Genomic DNA, 17095 nt, shown 5'->3' on the forward strand with positions numbered 1-17095 from the left:
GAACAAACCAGTGCTGTATTTCAAACAAGGCTTTTACACTGAGCTACCCCAGCACGGTAATTTAATGAATCTACATTTCATGACTGAAGTGATAAGGATGAAACATTTTAAAATAACCAAAAGGTAGATACACCAAAAAAGTCTGATGAAACATTAAATGAATGTAGTGTAACACATTATCTTTGCTTCTGCACATCCAAAAAGTGCAATGAACTAAAACATTGCATTAAGCCAAGAATAAAGCTAAAAATTAAATTGGCTTAGAAAGATCTAGTGTAGTGGTTTATGCACTAAGAACGCTGTAAATTTGGTCATTTAATAACATTCTCTTTACCTCTGAAATGCACATTAAAAGCAAACGAAGACTCACAGTAAAAAGTTAAAAGAAAAGGACAGAGCTGAACTTTGTCATTTTATATGCCTATGTCTTTTTAAACACACAGTATTAATTGTTGTTTTATTTATTGTATAGTTATTCTCACTGTCTGTTTTTCAGGTGGTGTGAATACCCTGAGACATGAAATATAACAAGGTCTGTTACAGATTAAAACAGGATCCAATAAAGAAGACGTATTCAAAAATATAATACTGCCCCTTCAAATCAATAAATAAAGACAAGCATTTCATACACTAATGCATATATCTATGACCATTATAAATTAGTTGCTTGCCAGAAAATACACTTCTTAGCACAAGTGCCATTATTTAAAGTTGTCTGTTTAATGCACACTTAGTATATTTTCTCATCCAAAGCTGCAGTGCATAATTAGACAACATCCATTCTTAAAAACTAAAGTAGATGCCAAAAATGTAATACATAAAGCATGACGTATTACAAATTTACATCTTCAAAAGTTATGTGTGGTTTCAGACAGAAAAAAATTGCAAAAAGATCACTATATTATAATGGCCAGGGTTTCATCTTAGCTTGCTCCATCTGTCGACTGGCAGTAATGTAAGTTATAATGCACTCATTCTTATTCAACTTCAGTGAATGGGTATTTTCCAGGGTAGTTCTATTAAGTGGACAACTAGATAGGTGTCTTAATAGTTTGCTGAATTATGATTGTTTAAGTCTCAGTTAGATCAATGGGTTGATTGCTGGTTCTTTTCCCAGAAGACATTTATTGTCTTCTAAGGTGAACTCGTATTTCTGTCTGTATTCCCAGCATGGATGGGTTTCTGGCAACCTATTGGTCATATAGAGCATACTTTTATCTTTTCCACTTAGGAGCCCTTGGGAGCATTCTCTTGCCCCCATACTGCTGAGATGGGTGAGGGTATCCATCTCCTGCCCTTCTTTGGGCAGTATGGAGCAGCCAGGTTGGTGGCAGTCACCTTGGTGAGAACTGTGACAGCTGCCTGGGTGAGAACAGTTCCATCATTGTCCTTCTGTGCAACAGGACACAACTGGTCAGTCAGAAATAGCAGGAAAGTGTGGGCCTGCTGAGGGATGCAGGGGACATAGTGACAAAGGATCTGACAAAGGTGCAACAGTCTGAGGCTTTTTTTGCCTGACATCATTGGCAAGGTCCACTCTCGGGCCTCCCAAATACGTATGGCTAGCAACAGGGTCTGTAGAGTGAGGTACAACCTGTGGCCAAAGTAGATCAGACTTTGAGCCAGTTTTGTGGACTGGGAAAGTAGAAAACAATGAGTGCAGCTCAGTATCTGATGTTCCTGAGGGAGCAGGCCAGTCTTACTGTGAGAGATCTCTGTCCTTTTCAAAGAGTGGAGGTCAGTGAAATAAAGTTCTGGGAAACTACCAGTCAGTCAGACTAAGGAGAACCCATAGAATGATCATGGATCAAATCTTTCAAACTGTCTCCCACAGCATACTCCTGGAAAAGCTGGCAGTCCATGGCTTGGACAGGAGCACTCTTTGCTGGGTTAGAACTGGTTGGATGGCTGGGCCCAGAGAGTGGTGGTGAATGGTACTGTATCCAGCTGGGGCCAGTCACCAGTGGTCTGTGCAGGGGCCAGTTCTGTTCAATATTTTTACTGATGATATGGATGACAGTACTGAGTCTGTCATTAGTAAATTTGCAGAGGATACTAAGCTGGGAGCATGTGTTGATCTATTGGAAGGTAAGAGGACTCTGCAAAGGGACCTGGAATGGTTGGAAGGATGGGTGGAATCCAATAAGATGAAGTTTAATAAGTCCAGGTGCCAAGTCCTACATTTTGGCCACAATAAACCCCTGCAACATTATAGGTTTGGGACAGTGTGGCTGGACAGTGCCCAGGCAGAAAGGGACCAGGGGGTACTGGTCCACAGTCGGCTGAACATTGGACCAGGGGGTGCTGGTCCACAGTCGGCTGAACAGGATGTCCTTGGCCTTCTTGGCCCCCAGCAGTGTGCCCTGGGGGCCAAAAAGGCCAAGGGCATCCTGGCCTGTATCAGGGATAGTGCAGCCAGCAGGAGCAGGGAGGTCATCCTTCCCCTGTACTTGGCGCTGGTGAGGCCACACCTTGAGTGCTGTGCCCAGTTCTGGGGCCCTCAGGTTGGGAAGGATGTCGAGAGGCTTGAGTGCATCCAGAGGAGGGCAGCTAGGTTGGGGAGGGGCTTGGAGCACAAATCCTATGAGGAATGGCTGAGGGAGCTGGGAGTGTTTAGCCTGGAGAGAAGGAGACTCAGGGGTGACCTTATCACTCTCTACAACTGCCTGAAAGGTGGATGTAGTAAGGTAGGAGTTGGTCTCTTTTTCCAGGCTGCAACTGACAGAATGAGAGGATACAGTCTTAAGCTGTACCAGGGGAAATTTAGGTTGGATATAAGGAAAAAGCTTTTACAGAAAGGGTGATAAAGCTATGGAATGGCCTGCCCAGGAAGGTGGTGGAGTCACCATCTCTGGATGTGTTTAAAAAAAGATTGGATGGGGCACACAGTTCCATGGTTTAGTTGAGGTATTAGGGCATGGATTGGACTCAAGAGTCTTAAAGATCTCTTCCAACCTGTGAAACACTCATTGCCAAGTACACAAAAACAGAACAGTGAAACAACACACTGGGATTTACCAAAGGTAAATTATGCCTGAAAACAGGCACAAAAATATTAAGCTGACTGACTCGGTAAATAATAAAGGGAGTTCAGTGGATGTTATCTACTTTAAAATAAGCATGGTCCTTTACACTGTCTCCATAATGTCACTGTAGATAACTGGAAGGCTATAGACTGGAAGGACGATTGCATGATGGATAAAATCTGTGTGGACTGTCTAGGCTTAAGAAACAATAATTGATGCCTTGAAGACCAGGTTGTGGATGATTACTGGTGCCATTCTTCAGGGCCTGATACTGAGGCCTGTGTTCTTTATTGGCTTCATCAACAATCTGAGTGATGGAATGAGGAGGGATGAACCTTTGTCAAGATTCTGGATGACACCAAAGTGGGGATGAGGCAGGGGATTGTGGTGGTGGAAGTTGCCAGTGGAGGCTGGGAGCAGGGCTGCCAGTTAGAGGGAGCTAAACAGGCTGCAGAAAGAGGCTGACAGAAACCTCAAGAAGTTCAAAAAAAGCAAATGCAAAGCTCTGTATCAAGGGTGTAAAACTTCAGTGGTACAGGAGAGTGAGTGACTCAGGGCACCTCCAAAAAGGCATCTGGGAATCCTGGTGGACAAGTTCAGTGTGAATAAGAGAGGCGAAGGGAAGCTGCATTAGAATGAGTGTAGCCAGCAGATCAAGCAAAGTTATTATGTCCTGCTGTTCAGCCCTTGGGAGATCCCATCTGAGTACTCTCCAGTTCTGGGACTCTGTTGCACAAAAAAGACATAGACAATTTGGAGCAAGTCTGGCAGAGACCCATTAGGCTGGTGAAGTCAGATTATGAGAGGCTGAGAGAATGGTGCCTGATTGGGGGATGAATCTATTTGATAACTACCAACTACCTGTCGAAGTCTAGCGAGGAAAGGGAGCTACACTGTTCCCAGTGTGAGAACTGAAGGCAATGAAATCAAGCAGCAGCAATAAAAATTCCAATGAGACACAGAGTAAAAATTCTTCATGGTGAGAATGATCGAGCACTGTATCAGTTTGCCCATCTCCATCCTTGAAGGCATTCAGAACTTGACTAGACAAAACCCTGGGCAACTTCTACCTAGTTCTGAAGCTGGTATTGCTTTGGGCAAGAAGGTGGACTAGATAACGTCCTTAGATTCTTGTTTGTACTGAGATTGTGATTGCTTATTAGGTTACTTCAGGCACTACTATTCAAGAGGAATAAATTCCCTGACTCCTGCCCTTTTTACTTTTTTCCTATTTCCCCTATGGTCTGTGGCATTTTGGCTCTGCTTCTTCTCCCACCTGGCTGCCAGTTTGTGCCTCTCAGCAGCTTTTGCACAATTCCACAGGAGAGCAAAGGCAAGTGGGCTGTACAAGCTGGCCAACACTCCAGGAGCCTTTGTGCTTCTGCCTGTTAATCACAAGGTGCTGTTGAGGTGTGTGAGCTGGCCAGTGTGCCAAGAGCCTGGGCATCAGGCGCACAAAGAGGAATGATCCAGCAGCAGGCAGCAGCAGATTGCAGGGATGTGTCCCAGTGCTGAAAGGGGCAAGGCCTGAACCACACATGGCCATTAGTGCAGTCAAATCAGATACAGCAGAAACCAGCTAGACCAGAGCCTATTGTTTCACCTTCCTTCTGGCCTGGTCACCTCCTCCACAACCCATCATGCAGGTACTTGGAAGGGGGAAAGAGAATCCCATAGTGTTATATTGAATTATTTTATGCGATATAATCATAATTGCATTTACTGTAGCGATTATATATACTATATTATATTAGTTATATATGTAATATACTATGTTATATTACGCTATATTACGTGTTGCTCTCCAGTCATTTTCCTAGTCTGGAAGTCTCATGCTGCCATCATATTTTGTTCTCTGCAGCCTATGAGACAGCTGAAGAGACAAACAAGGCTCACACTTTCCTCTTTCTTCCCTCTGATGCAGTGCAACAGAATCCAGTAAGTGTCTGAAATTGGAAGTGGGTATCCTAGCTTCAGGAGAACTGGGAATGGGGTCAGACAAGAAGCTATCTCGTGGTAATCTACTCTTGGCTCTAGCAGAGACCCTTGTGTTGGAGGAGAGCAGAGTGGAAAGAGAGAACTGGGCCCGTAGCAGCTCATGCTTAAGCACAGATACCTGCTCATCTCTGAGGCAGGGGATCTCTGTCATGGTATGTTCGCCCCAGTAAATCAGCCTGGCGCTGATTTGTAAATGGTTGGCCTCATTTACCGCATTCCTCTCTGCAAACTGAGCCTGTGCTAAGCTGCTGGAGCCCAGCCTCACTTTCCTCCAGCCTCTCACTTCCAAAAAATTATTGACATTGCCTCCAGCCCTTGGATGTTAGTGGTATTTTTGTTTTATGTCTTTCCTAACAAGTTGACACAACTTAACAATGTTGGTCTTGTCACCAGATTATTCTCCTAAATGAGACAGTTATTCACAGTAAGTCATTGAATATTTTACAACATGGTTACAGTAGCTGCTCCGACAGGTACCTGTGTATAGATGAGAGTGTACGTACTGTCACAGCACTGTCACATCGGAGATGTTTGCTCTACCTTTATTTATACAAACCACTCAACCCCTCCTCTCCCTTGCTCACAGGCTGCCCTTTAATTCTCACAGCACCATCTTTCCACCTTGTTACTTGGGTGCACAGAGATGGCCCTGCTGCTGCTGCACCTCTTGGGTTTCATCGGGTGTTTGGGGAAAATATCTGTTATTAATATCGTGCAACTGGAGGTGTGAGCTATAGACAGTTTATATCCTGGCAGACTAGTGAGTTTTGGAGGAGGGATTCCTTCCTTGAAGCGGGGATGGTTCTGGAAACAAAGTTCTTTCAATTTTTCCCTTTCCATAGTCCTGCTTGACTTATTTTTCTGCTTCTTTGAAAAGACTTTATGGCCAAGAATAACCAAAATATCTGCCCATTTGCTTATAAAACCACTCTGTGGGTATCTGAAAATAAAGACCTCTAGTATCTTCTCCCCCTACCTGTAACCATCCCCAGGGAATGAGTGTGTGCATATGTGTGTGTGTGTGTGTATGTGTGAGCACCTGCGTGTGTGTGTAACTCTACAGTAACTCTCTGGTTTGCCCGGGGTTTATGGAATAAGAGCTTAAGTGAAACTCACTCCAGATTTTTGATATTTGTTAGTGATCAGAAAGCCTTGTTTTTCACCTCCACTACGTGGCAGGACATCAGAACTGAACCACTTGGCTTCTTTGCAAGGTGCTTTCTCTCCTTTTTAATGCCTGTGATAAAAACTGCTTCTCAGAAATTGTGGTGCTTTAATTAATTCACATTTTAAACATATTTTGAGGTTCTCAGGCATGTGTGCTACTTGAATATAAACTATGCTTTTAAGAGTTTCTGAGTTCTTTGCAGTTCTTTGCAGTGTTTGGGTTATTTTTTTCTCTCTTTTTTTTTTTTGCCTTGAAAAATAATTGTCCCAGTACTAGCTAAATAGCACAAGAGTCTGAGCAACAGTTAAAGGGCCTCTATTCTCTGTCTTGTACCTTACATCTTGTCAGCAACATCTGTAAAGAGCTGGTGTAAAATGGCAGCATGCAGCTCTGCTAATACTTTACACTCCTTTTGCACAGAGTGAACAGACTACACAAGGTGCAAGGCCCAAAGGCCCGTGTTTCTGCCCATTTGGGATATGCTCTTTGCATCAAATCTTGAGATTTCTTCCTTTTATTAAAGTAAACCCAAAGGGGTCCCCTAGAGGCATAGCCAATATTCACTCCTTGTGGGCACACAAATCCAGGATTAGCCTGTGGCTGTTCCCAGGGAAAGTGTTTGCTAGTGAAGTCTGAGCTAGTGTTAGGCAGGTACTGTATTGCAGAAGACCTGCTCTGGGTGTTTATTCATCTGAATTAGATTAATGGAATGCCTCTGGAATGCCTATTTGTGTACCCTCAGAGTCTAAAACTACGTTGTGCTTGAGTTCTTAGATACACTGTTTATCTGAAAATGATTTTTCTTTCACTTACACACTGACTGTGTATCCTCCCACAAGTCAGGAGGATCTGACACTGAAAGTATTCTCTGCTGATTTCTCCCAGCTAACGCACAGAAGCACTGTGGATGGGAGACCTTCCAAATTGCCAATTCCCTAAAAGTCCCACTTTTTTAAATGCCAGAGTTTCACTATCACTAGGCGAAGCAGAGAAGACTGGTAGAGGAATAATTATTAAAGCTAGATCTGAAATTATTCCAAGTCTGTGAATCTGCTTCTTCGCAGGAAGACTGTGCTGAATCCCTGGCACTTTCCATGGCTTGCTTCTTTACAGAGGTCCTCTAACGGTAAATTGAAGCAAATCAAATGTCCACCCCCAAAACTCACCTGAATGCCAACGTCTACACCTGATTTTGAATCCCAGTCCAGATTTAAAGAAGATAAAGGATGTCTGTCCATGTACAAAAATATTCTTAGATCGCTAAAAATAACCAAAAAGCACTTGAATAAATTCTCATTAATAAACTAAAATTTATCATCTGGCTTTTCTGACACTCTAATGATGAAAGATGCAAGGTGTAGATATTACAGATACACAGATGTCTGTCATAAGTAATAGAAATTATTAATATTATAATTAATGTGTCTTACACCTAGAGGGTCTAACTGAGATAAGAATCCCACTGCTTGTGCAAGCAGTCAGATGCTGCAATCTGCCACATAAGTAGAGAATAAAGGCAAATAGGCAGGACCAGGAGGGGGAAAAAAAGGCAAGGCACACAACAGGATCAATCTTGGGCTTTTTCAGAGGAGGTTTTTCAGAGAAACCTGAATTATCCTTGATTTTCTAAGGAAGATGGAGAGCCTACCTCTTTCATCTTATTGAAAACCTCAGCCTGACAGACTTCTCTGCAGCCATACCGGAAACCCATGGACAGGGGCAAAACATGTCCAGGCACAGCAGCACAATGCAAATCTCTAGAATGCTTTTGCACGGAAACAGCGTTTCTTCATACAAAGAACTGTGTTTGGGCTCATGTCTAGCTTAGATTAAAGAGCAGTGGATAAACATCTATCTTTGTTACCACCACAACCATGAATTTTAAGGGTTAGTCATCCCCGAGACCTGGAATGGCTCATTCACATGAGACAGAAATATTTCATTCAGCCTCACACTCCTGGAAGGCTGACACTCCCGGGCAATGAAGCTCCTTTTTTACCTTTCTTTTCTTTCTCGGTGAGTGATCTTGACTGCATTTTCACCAAAACAGAGATGCAATATCTCACAAAGTGGTGCACTGCATGTTTCTGCTGGCATTCATTGGCTGTGCCTCGCGTGTAGGGCAAAGGCTTAGCCTCTAAGATTTGTTGGCAGCCTCCTGCTCTTTGTTCTTCAGAATGTGAAAATAGTGTAAATAGCAGCATCTGCAATTGCTCCTGCTGCTCTGACTGCCAGCCAAGTCAGATCCCCCTCCCCTCGGAGAGCAGTCCACATGCTGCACACAGGACTGGACCGGGGAGGAATTATGTGTGGTGAGAGTGCAGCCTCAGGAGTGCTGTGAAGAATACGGGCCATCAGACAGGAAGGCAGATAGACTGCCTCAGAGTTCGGCTATTCCCAAATGAAATTTAAAAAAAATCTCTTCCCCACATCATGAGTCTTATATATTTTTTTAGGATTTTTGTGTCTAAATCTATCTTGCTACCAAAAATGTTTTAAAAAAAGGGAGAGAATAATTCACTCACTGTTTCTCTTGTGGAAGCAGAGCTCTATTCCAAGAGCAACCAACCTTTCTGTCATGATCCTATACCTTCCTGTACAGATTCTTGCACTGAACCCATCATGACACTTCAGAGATTTCAGCAGCTGGCCTCAGGTTCACTGTTTTTCTGTTTATATAGTGGTTTTAAGCAATTTTAAATGTGCATGTGGAAATGAAGTTTTAGAAATGCTGAAAAGTGATTAGTGCTATTTTTCCACCATATATATACACATGCATAAATGCATACTACACACTGTATATATCTGCCACAATAGTTTTTTTTCCTCTCCGATTCAGGTTGAAAAGACACTTTAGTCCTTTTGCATGTGAAAGGCATTCAAAAATACCTGTTTGTCCATATGAAATCTGCAAAAGAGGTGGAACAGTGTGTAGGCAGAGCGAGATGTTCATTTACGGTCTGCAACAAGGGAAGCTGGCAAAGAGCCCTGGAGTGAAATGCGCGTCCCAGAGAGATGCTGTTGATGGAAGGGTTCTGCAAGATGCTTTCTAGCCAGCCCTATCAGACAGTGCCACCCCAAAAGCAAACCCTTATCATGCAAAAAACGTCATGTCAAGGTCAGTGATATAAATGAATTGTCAAAGCATCTCATAGGCAGGCAGCTGGCTAGACTCATTGTCAGCTGATGGCAAGATTAAAGCCTTAAAGTCTGTAAAAGGATTCAGCTTCTTCCTTGGCTACACAGCAGTTGTCCTAAGCTGATGCTCTATCATAAGGTTCTTATTTTGCAAGCAGAAAGTTCTTATTTGTAAGAAAGACATTAACTATCTTTTAAAATTTTGTTTCTAACCTCTCTTCCTTTCCCTCTTAATACAATCTTTCAACTCTAAACCAGCAGCATAGCAACTGCAGTCCCATCTATCTTCAGAGACCTGAGCTTCTTTGTGAGCCCACCTTAACACTAAGATTCACAGCTTTCAAAGACATTTTACTCTCCTGTATTTATTTTTTTACTTGCATCATTCCAACACATGCCAACCTTTAGCACATAAAATGCTTGGCTCAGAGAAACAGACGTATACAGCTGCACTGTAATTGTATAAAAAAAAAGCACGCTAATAACTCTTCAGTGCATTCAAAAACTCTGCTCATTGCAGAAGTCTGGGCAGATTGGCACATGGTGCAGAGGCATAGATTACACTGTGCTTAATGGCTAAAACTGGAGTGCTAATATAGCCCAAATACACTCACTTTACATTAAAGAAAATGATACTTTTTACCTTCCTCAAAACAAGTGGATTTTAACCCAACAATACTAGTATATTTGAGGAAAGCCAAGTGTGCACTATGTAAACAGAGAGGACTGCAGTGGAAACCTAAACCTAAGAGCTATGCTCTTTTAGCAATAGGGAAAGACCACCCTATGGGAGAAATGGCCAGTCAAAAGAGCTCAAATTTTTAATGCCAATCACTCATGCATGAGTTACAGACCAGTCATTTCTTGTAGAAGTTATCTACACAGTAGTTTTGAACAGTGAGTCCATTTTCAGGAAAATTTGTATTGCTCTTTGGAAAAAAAAAATACTAAAATGCATTAAAAAGATAGTTTCTTTCAAATTATCCTTAGTGTCTTCTCCTGCGCAGTTTGAAGATAGCTTTTCAATGTTAAATCTGCACAGACTATGCTATAAGATTTTCTCTGGTTTAAGTGAGTGAAAAACTGGAAATCATATTGAAAAGTAGTGTTCTTATTTGTACAAAGATTATCACATTTGCAGTACAGATCTAACATTCACAAAGGCAAGCAGAATGGCACATGCTGTGAGCATACCACTCCGGCTTAAAAGCTTTAATTCAGAAAAGTTGCTCTATTGAGGAAAAAGGAACGTAAGCACTTGCCTAACATGGAGTGTTAAAACTGCTTTCCTAAATATGGATAGATTGGAGCATGCAATTAAGTGGTTTCCCACACCAAGGAATTACACCACCAACAATTATACTAATTAATTTTGAATCTAATTCAGGGAAACAGGACAGTGCCTGCTCTTCCTCTGGATATGCACTCCTTTTTCAGCCACACACGGACCTTTGCCATGAGCTGAGCATTCGGTGACCATTCGACCCCCTGAAGGTCCAGGGTGGGACTGGTCCCTGCATGGGCTGATAACCTGGATGCAGCTGCCACACACCATAAATGCACTGGTGTGATCAGTGAAATCACTAAGCCATAACCTACCCTGCAAACTGCAGGGGGATGAACCAGGGAAGGCTTTTGAAGAAATACATAACAGCCCTTCTAGAGCTGGAACTGTAGCTTCAGCTTTTCCCATGTGCTGGAAAGTTGGAGATACAGATGAATCTTCCTCAAGTTGTCCAAGGCTTACTAAGGGAGAGAGGACCTGCAGCCTTGGAGACAGCCAAAGTGTCAATATCCCCTGTGGAGAACCTTTTCTTTAGCTGGCTTGAAGCTAAAGTGCAGATAGACTGGTTGCACCAAGGATGTAAACCACAACAGAGGATTAAATAAAACATGTATATGTAATGAAAAACAGAGTACATAAGAAAAAAGGGAAAAAAAGAATAAATACACACACACACAAAGATGACCCTATTGAAGGTTAACATATTAAGAATATGTTTTTCTGTACCTTTTGTATTTCTCTATTCTGTACCTTTTGTATTTCTCTAACATTTTCAAACATTTAGGGCACAGTCTGGAAACCAAGCTGACAGACACCACCCTTGAGCGATACTGGTTTGCCACTGACCTCGTGCACCAGTCAAAAAGAATAGCCTGCTCCATCTTTTACCCTGGCACGTGACTTCAGAAAAATCAAACAAGAGTTTCTCATTACACTTATTAAATTTGAGTATGGCTTGTTATTAATTGACTGAGGTAAAACAAAACCCTCTCACTGTAAAACATAATTATTTAAGCCAAAGTGCTGATGACTTCGAATGCCATGTTATAGCACATAATCTATGCTGAAATGAAAGATAGAAACACATCCTTTTGGACTAATTGCACTGAATTCAGTGCATTTGTTATGAACAGAAAAGTGAGACTTGAGAGGAATGCTGGGTCTGGGTGCCGCATTTTATCAGTCACCAGATGCCAAGGCTTTCCCTACCCCTACGGAAACAGACCATGAATGAGCTACAGCAATAGAGAAAGCCTTCCAGGTCTGTGCCAGTGACTAATAAAAGAGCAAATCAAAGTACTTATCTCTTATGTAGGAGCAGCACAGGAAGATATGCTTTACATTTGTTCCCAAAGATGTCTGTAGCTGGGTGGGGTTCCTGCAGTATCTTTCTTTCTCAAGCAGTTTCCAGTTTTCTGGTGTACTTTAATTTGGAGGGGGAAAGGGCTTCCTATTAGTAAATAATTAATCTATTATATTTGTATCTTAGATTTATGAAGTGACTTTGCTTCACCAAAGAGCATTGCAAATGACTGGCTAGTTCATCCCTTCTGATTTTTTGCCACAGAAGAGAAGGTTCAAATAGTTCCAGAAATATGTCAGAGGAGGAGGGAGCTGAGTCTGGCACTGTCATCCTCCCCTTTGCCTGTAGCTCAAAGCATGGCTGTGTGTATGAATTCTGCCTGACTGGAGGCCCACTGAGATTTGGGGCTGAGAAGGAGCTCAAGTAAAATGTGTGTTCTGGGCAGTCATGAACCCAGGAGGAGCAACATTATATGTGGCATAAATGTCTGATAAACCCACATGGGAATAGGCATGGAAGCAATGACTTGGCTTAATCAATAGCAGCTGCTAGATTCACTTTTATGGTATTGTATCTCATGAGGGCATGAGGTGTTTTGGTGTGTAATGGGTCCTACCGGATTTGTGGCAAGCAGTGTTGTTTGGGGGAAACATTGTAAAGGCTCTCAGCCCTTCTCCAAATGCATCAAAAATTTGTGGGGTTTTACTGAGGTCTCCTAATGTTGATATCGTCATAATTTTTTGTGGCTGAGGTGGAGGTTCCCAAGCTTAAATCACCAGTGACTAATGATGAGCATTGTGCAGCCTCACCTTTATGCACTTTCTTTGCAAGGCAGAGTTAAACCCCTAAATTATGCATTTAGGCTCCCCTTCAAAATCAGAAAAATCTGCTGCCTGAGAGTGCCTTGTCACAAGCTGACATGCTGAGCCAGGAGCCAGTAGGAAATGGTTTATCCGGTTACTCTGGAAGGATTAATTATGATGGTGACTAGTCCCCAGGTCTCCTTTTTATCCTGCCAAATGCTTTAACCAAGGGTTAGAGAATCACTGACATTTTTTCCCCCTGCTTTGTTTATTCAATGCCCTTTTCACCTTCTTTTGGTGGTGAACAGCACCTCCCCAGTCAGGCCTCCTCTGCAGGAGGGTGTTTGAGCTGCAGTCAGCCCCGTGACACAGAGTGAGTCCAGGAGCATGTGCTCCAGCCCCCGAGCTGGGGGACAGAGCTTTGCTTGTAGGAGAGGTGGCTGAGGGAGGGGGAGGAGGAACAGCTCCTGTTTCCAGGAGGCTCTGAATGGACACACATTTATTAGGCATGCTTGGAACATGCGCTGGAGCTGTAAAACTTTTCCACAGAAGCTATTTATCATAGCCTGAAGACATGCCCTAACAGAAATTCACTTGCAGAAAGCCGGTAGGGTCTTGCTTTGCACAAGCGTTCATGCCCCTTTCCTTTTTATATTCTGCAGGGTACAGAAAGGTACAGCCAGAAAGGACATCAAGAGATTTTTGGGTTTTTGAATTTTTGGATTTTTTTTTTCCTGGCTTGACATTGCCCCACACAGGAGATGATTTCCTTTTTAAGCTCCTCTGCGTTAAACAAATGGGTTTGTTATAGCCTCATAGCCTTTCCTATGAGGCTTTTGGCATTACTCTGGGGATTACTGTGGTGGATCCTTCTTGTGACAGAATGGAGCTTGACAATAAACAAACAAATGGCATCCTAAGCAAAGGGGATTTCACTGTGAGCATGTGCCTATATTGACAATATTCACCCTCACCGATCCGCCTCATTCACTTCCATGACACAAAACGTGGGGTTTCATTTTAACCCTAAAGGTAAGTAACCCACACCTTCTATGAAACTTCAGTTTGCAGTCATGAAAAGGTAAAATTCCAGCAGAATGCATTGATTTGGATACAATGGACCTATATATACACCCCTGCCATAACATAGTTTTCCCAGGCACCTCTGTTACAAGCCTACATTGTGGCCCAGATCAGCTGCTGTAGGTGCAGTATAAACTCAGAGAACAGCACTTCTCCCTCTGTGGAGCACAGATATATGCTCACCATCATTCCACGGGCTCTATGGAGCCCCAGGTTGGAGCTGCCCTTGTGGAGGGCTGAGGGAAGGGCTAGGGAATGAGGGACCTGAGCGTGATAACAAGTAAATCATCTATGTGATGTATTACCTATGAGTTCAGCTCATACCAGCTACCCTTGCTGCCCAGAGCACTGTTTCCTCCCCAGGAACAGATCTCCATTCAGCACAGATCTCTTCAAATGTTGGCAGCATTGACACTGAGGCTCAAAAGCACCTGGGCACATTCCTGAAGGGACAGTGCTATTAGATCTGTCACAGTAATGTCTGGTGCATCCAGAACACTCATGTGTCAGCACCAAAATGAGATTGTCCCCTTCTCCTTTTTTTTTTTTTTTTTTCCTTTTTTTTCTTTTTTGGTAGAGGAAGATCATCCAGAATCAACCCAGTAAAAAGAATTGTCATAAAATCTCACACCATTGACTTGTAAATGGAATTGAATCTGTGGAGTCTACATAATGATCCTATCAAAAAGGGAAAGAGCTATCACATTCATATAACAGATGAGATATGAAATGACTACTATGGCAGATGAACACCCCAGAGGTATTTTGCTTTATTCTACTCACTGCGTTTATATCTCCAGTTTCTCTAATTTTAGTTATTTTTTTTCCTCAGGTCTCAAGACAAGAACAGAAAGACTTTCTTTTCCTTCTTTCTGTCCTTCTTTCCTTTTTTCCTTTTTTATTTTTAACAAATAACCTCATACAGAAGTCAATAATATAAATACTTATGTTTCCAAGGTCAGTGCCGGGGCTTTATTAAAACTGATTTTTCACAATGCATTTCTCTGCTGTTGCTGCTGCTGCTGCTAGAAACCTTCCAGTCATTTCCCCTTCCCTATAATCATCATTTGGGTTGCTGAGAAGTTAAAGTACTTCCAGAAGACAGGGGCCAAGTAGTGACAGGCTCACCTTCCTCACTAAAGAAATTGCCCTGCTTAGGAAAATCAGATGCAAAGCCCTCCTCCCTCCCCTTCTAGCCCTCACACATTCCTTTACATCTCTTACCTCCATCCCTTTCCCCCTTCTCCCCCGGCCCCCTCTGCTCAGCATTTTGATTAGTGACTACTTAAAATAATCAGAACAGCCACTTAACTGGCAGTCTCACACTCGCACCTGAAGCTAAAACACAGTGTCATAAAAATGAAAAGTCATCAGAATGGCAAAGATTGCCGTTTGCATGCAGCTGCCAGAAGAATATATTCATACAGCAGTGATTGTGCAGCGCTGCTGTTAGTCAGCACGGGCTGGATTAGTACACAGACCCTTCTATCACTGCCCTCCAGGGATTCACACCCTGGGTTTAATTAGGGTTTGTGCCTGGTTTTGCTTCAGACAGATGCTGAGTTAAGTGCAGCCCCAGCGCATTGTGCTGGACGACCTCTGTCTGTATGGAACATGCTCCTGCCGTGGCACACACAACACATATGCAAACCCCTCACACACATTCTCCTGCTCCTTTTCTGTACATTATTGCCAATATTACAGCGCACAAGCTGGAGGGTACCACTTAAACCATGTGTTTTGTACTTATTAGCAATGCTGGCCACAGGGAATGAAATGAGCCAGGGCTCATTCCAAGGAAGGGTTGTTGTGGCACTCTTTAATTGTATAGAGCAATATCATCCAATGTGATGTAATGAAGATCTGTGGAGAAAACCAGCCTTTTCCCTTGAAGACAATGCCAATGTTTTTTAATTTTTATTTCATTCACTGAGAGGTTGGGAGATGAAAAGCACAGTGTGACCCTCTATCATATTCCACATACTATGTTAAGCCCTGTGCCCATGTGTATCCTCTATGAGCATATTATCAGTAAACAAGGTAAAGAGTGGACAGCAAACAAAGAGAACAAGACTTTGAGAGTTAAAACTGTTGCTAAATCAATCCTTCATGTCTCTTTCCCTTTACAAAAAGGAAGGAAAATGTTCCAAACTGTGCCCAGAGCATAGACAGCAACCTTTGAATTACAGAGTGGTACTGAAAGTGTAGTGCATCTAACCTTAATCTTATGTAAAGTTTTTTATTCTCTGTCATTGTTTTGTTTAAAAGGCCCTAAAGGAAGTTTGTGAAATGTGTATTAGCTATCTGAAAGAGCAGTAGTCTTCTATATAAATAATTATTTAGAAACTATCCCGAAGTCCCTTGCTGTGAATGGACTATTTTCCATTGATTTTGGTGAGCTTGGATAAGACCTTTAGGCAGTTGTCTAAAAGGAACAATTTTGCTAACTTTATATCTTCAACTCAGATTGAATAACAATAGAGACAAATTATGAAAGCTGTGCAAAATCAGAACAAGTAGAGTGACTTGTGTTATGATAACTTGCTTCCCTTGAGCTGGGTTTGTCTCACCTTCTTTGGTGTTTGCTTACAGTGGGTAAAAGAGACGTAGGCTTTGTGCAGAGCAGTGCTGCACAGAAAAGCACAGCACAGCAGGAAGCTGGGGATAGAAAACAGACAAAATGCCAGCCACCAAAACTAACACTGAGCATGGTTTGGTATGAAGGATAGCCTACACTGATTTTACTGATTTAGTCATATAGAAAAACTTTCCACCTTTGTCTCCTTTTTTGTATTGACCACTGTTGCCTGCATGATTTTGTTGAAACTCAAATCCTCCTCTTTTTAGTGATTTCCTTCTTACCTGTATCCCTGTGGAGCCTTGTTCAAGAGAAATAGAGAGAGGAAAGCAGAAAAATGGCAGATTTGAGAGGCTGTGAACGAGGGGAAAGACTAGAAGGGAAGAAGGTATGAGATAATCAAGTACAACCAAGGAAAAAGCATGAAAATGTTTGCTTGCTTATAAGCAAGATTCAAAAATTCCCAAAATCACAAATAAGAAGTTTGACTAAGAGACTAAAGCTAAATTCAAATCCAGTTAAATACTGGAGAGAAAAATCTTAAAGATCTCCACTCTTGCAAAGGCTGAAAAGATCACTCTAAGGTCTGAAAAGAAGAATAATGAAGCAGAAAGGAAGCATAGTACGCCTTGTTTAAAGAAGGAATGAGGTTTAAAGCCTTGTTTTGAATTTTTATGGCTCCCAGACCGGCTCCCCATCAGATGAGAGAGAGA

This window comes from Zonotrichia albicollis, chromosome 1 (assembly GCF_047830755.1).
Source record: "Zonotrichia albicollis isolate bZonAlb1 chromosome 1, bZonAlb1.hap1, whole genome shotgun sequence".
Taxonomy (NCBI): Eukaryota; Metazoa; Chordata; class Aves; order Passeriformes; family Passerellidae; genus Zonotrichia; species Zonotrichia albicollis.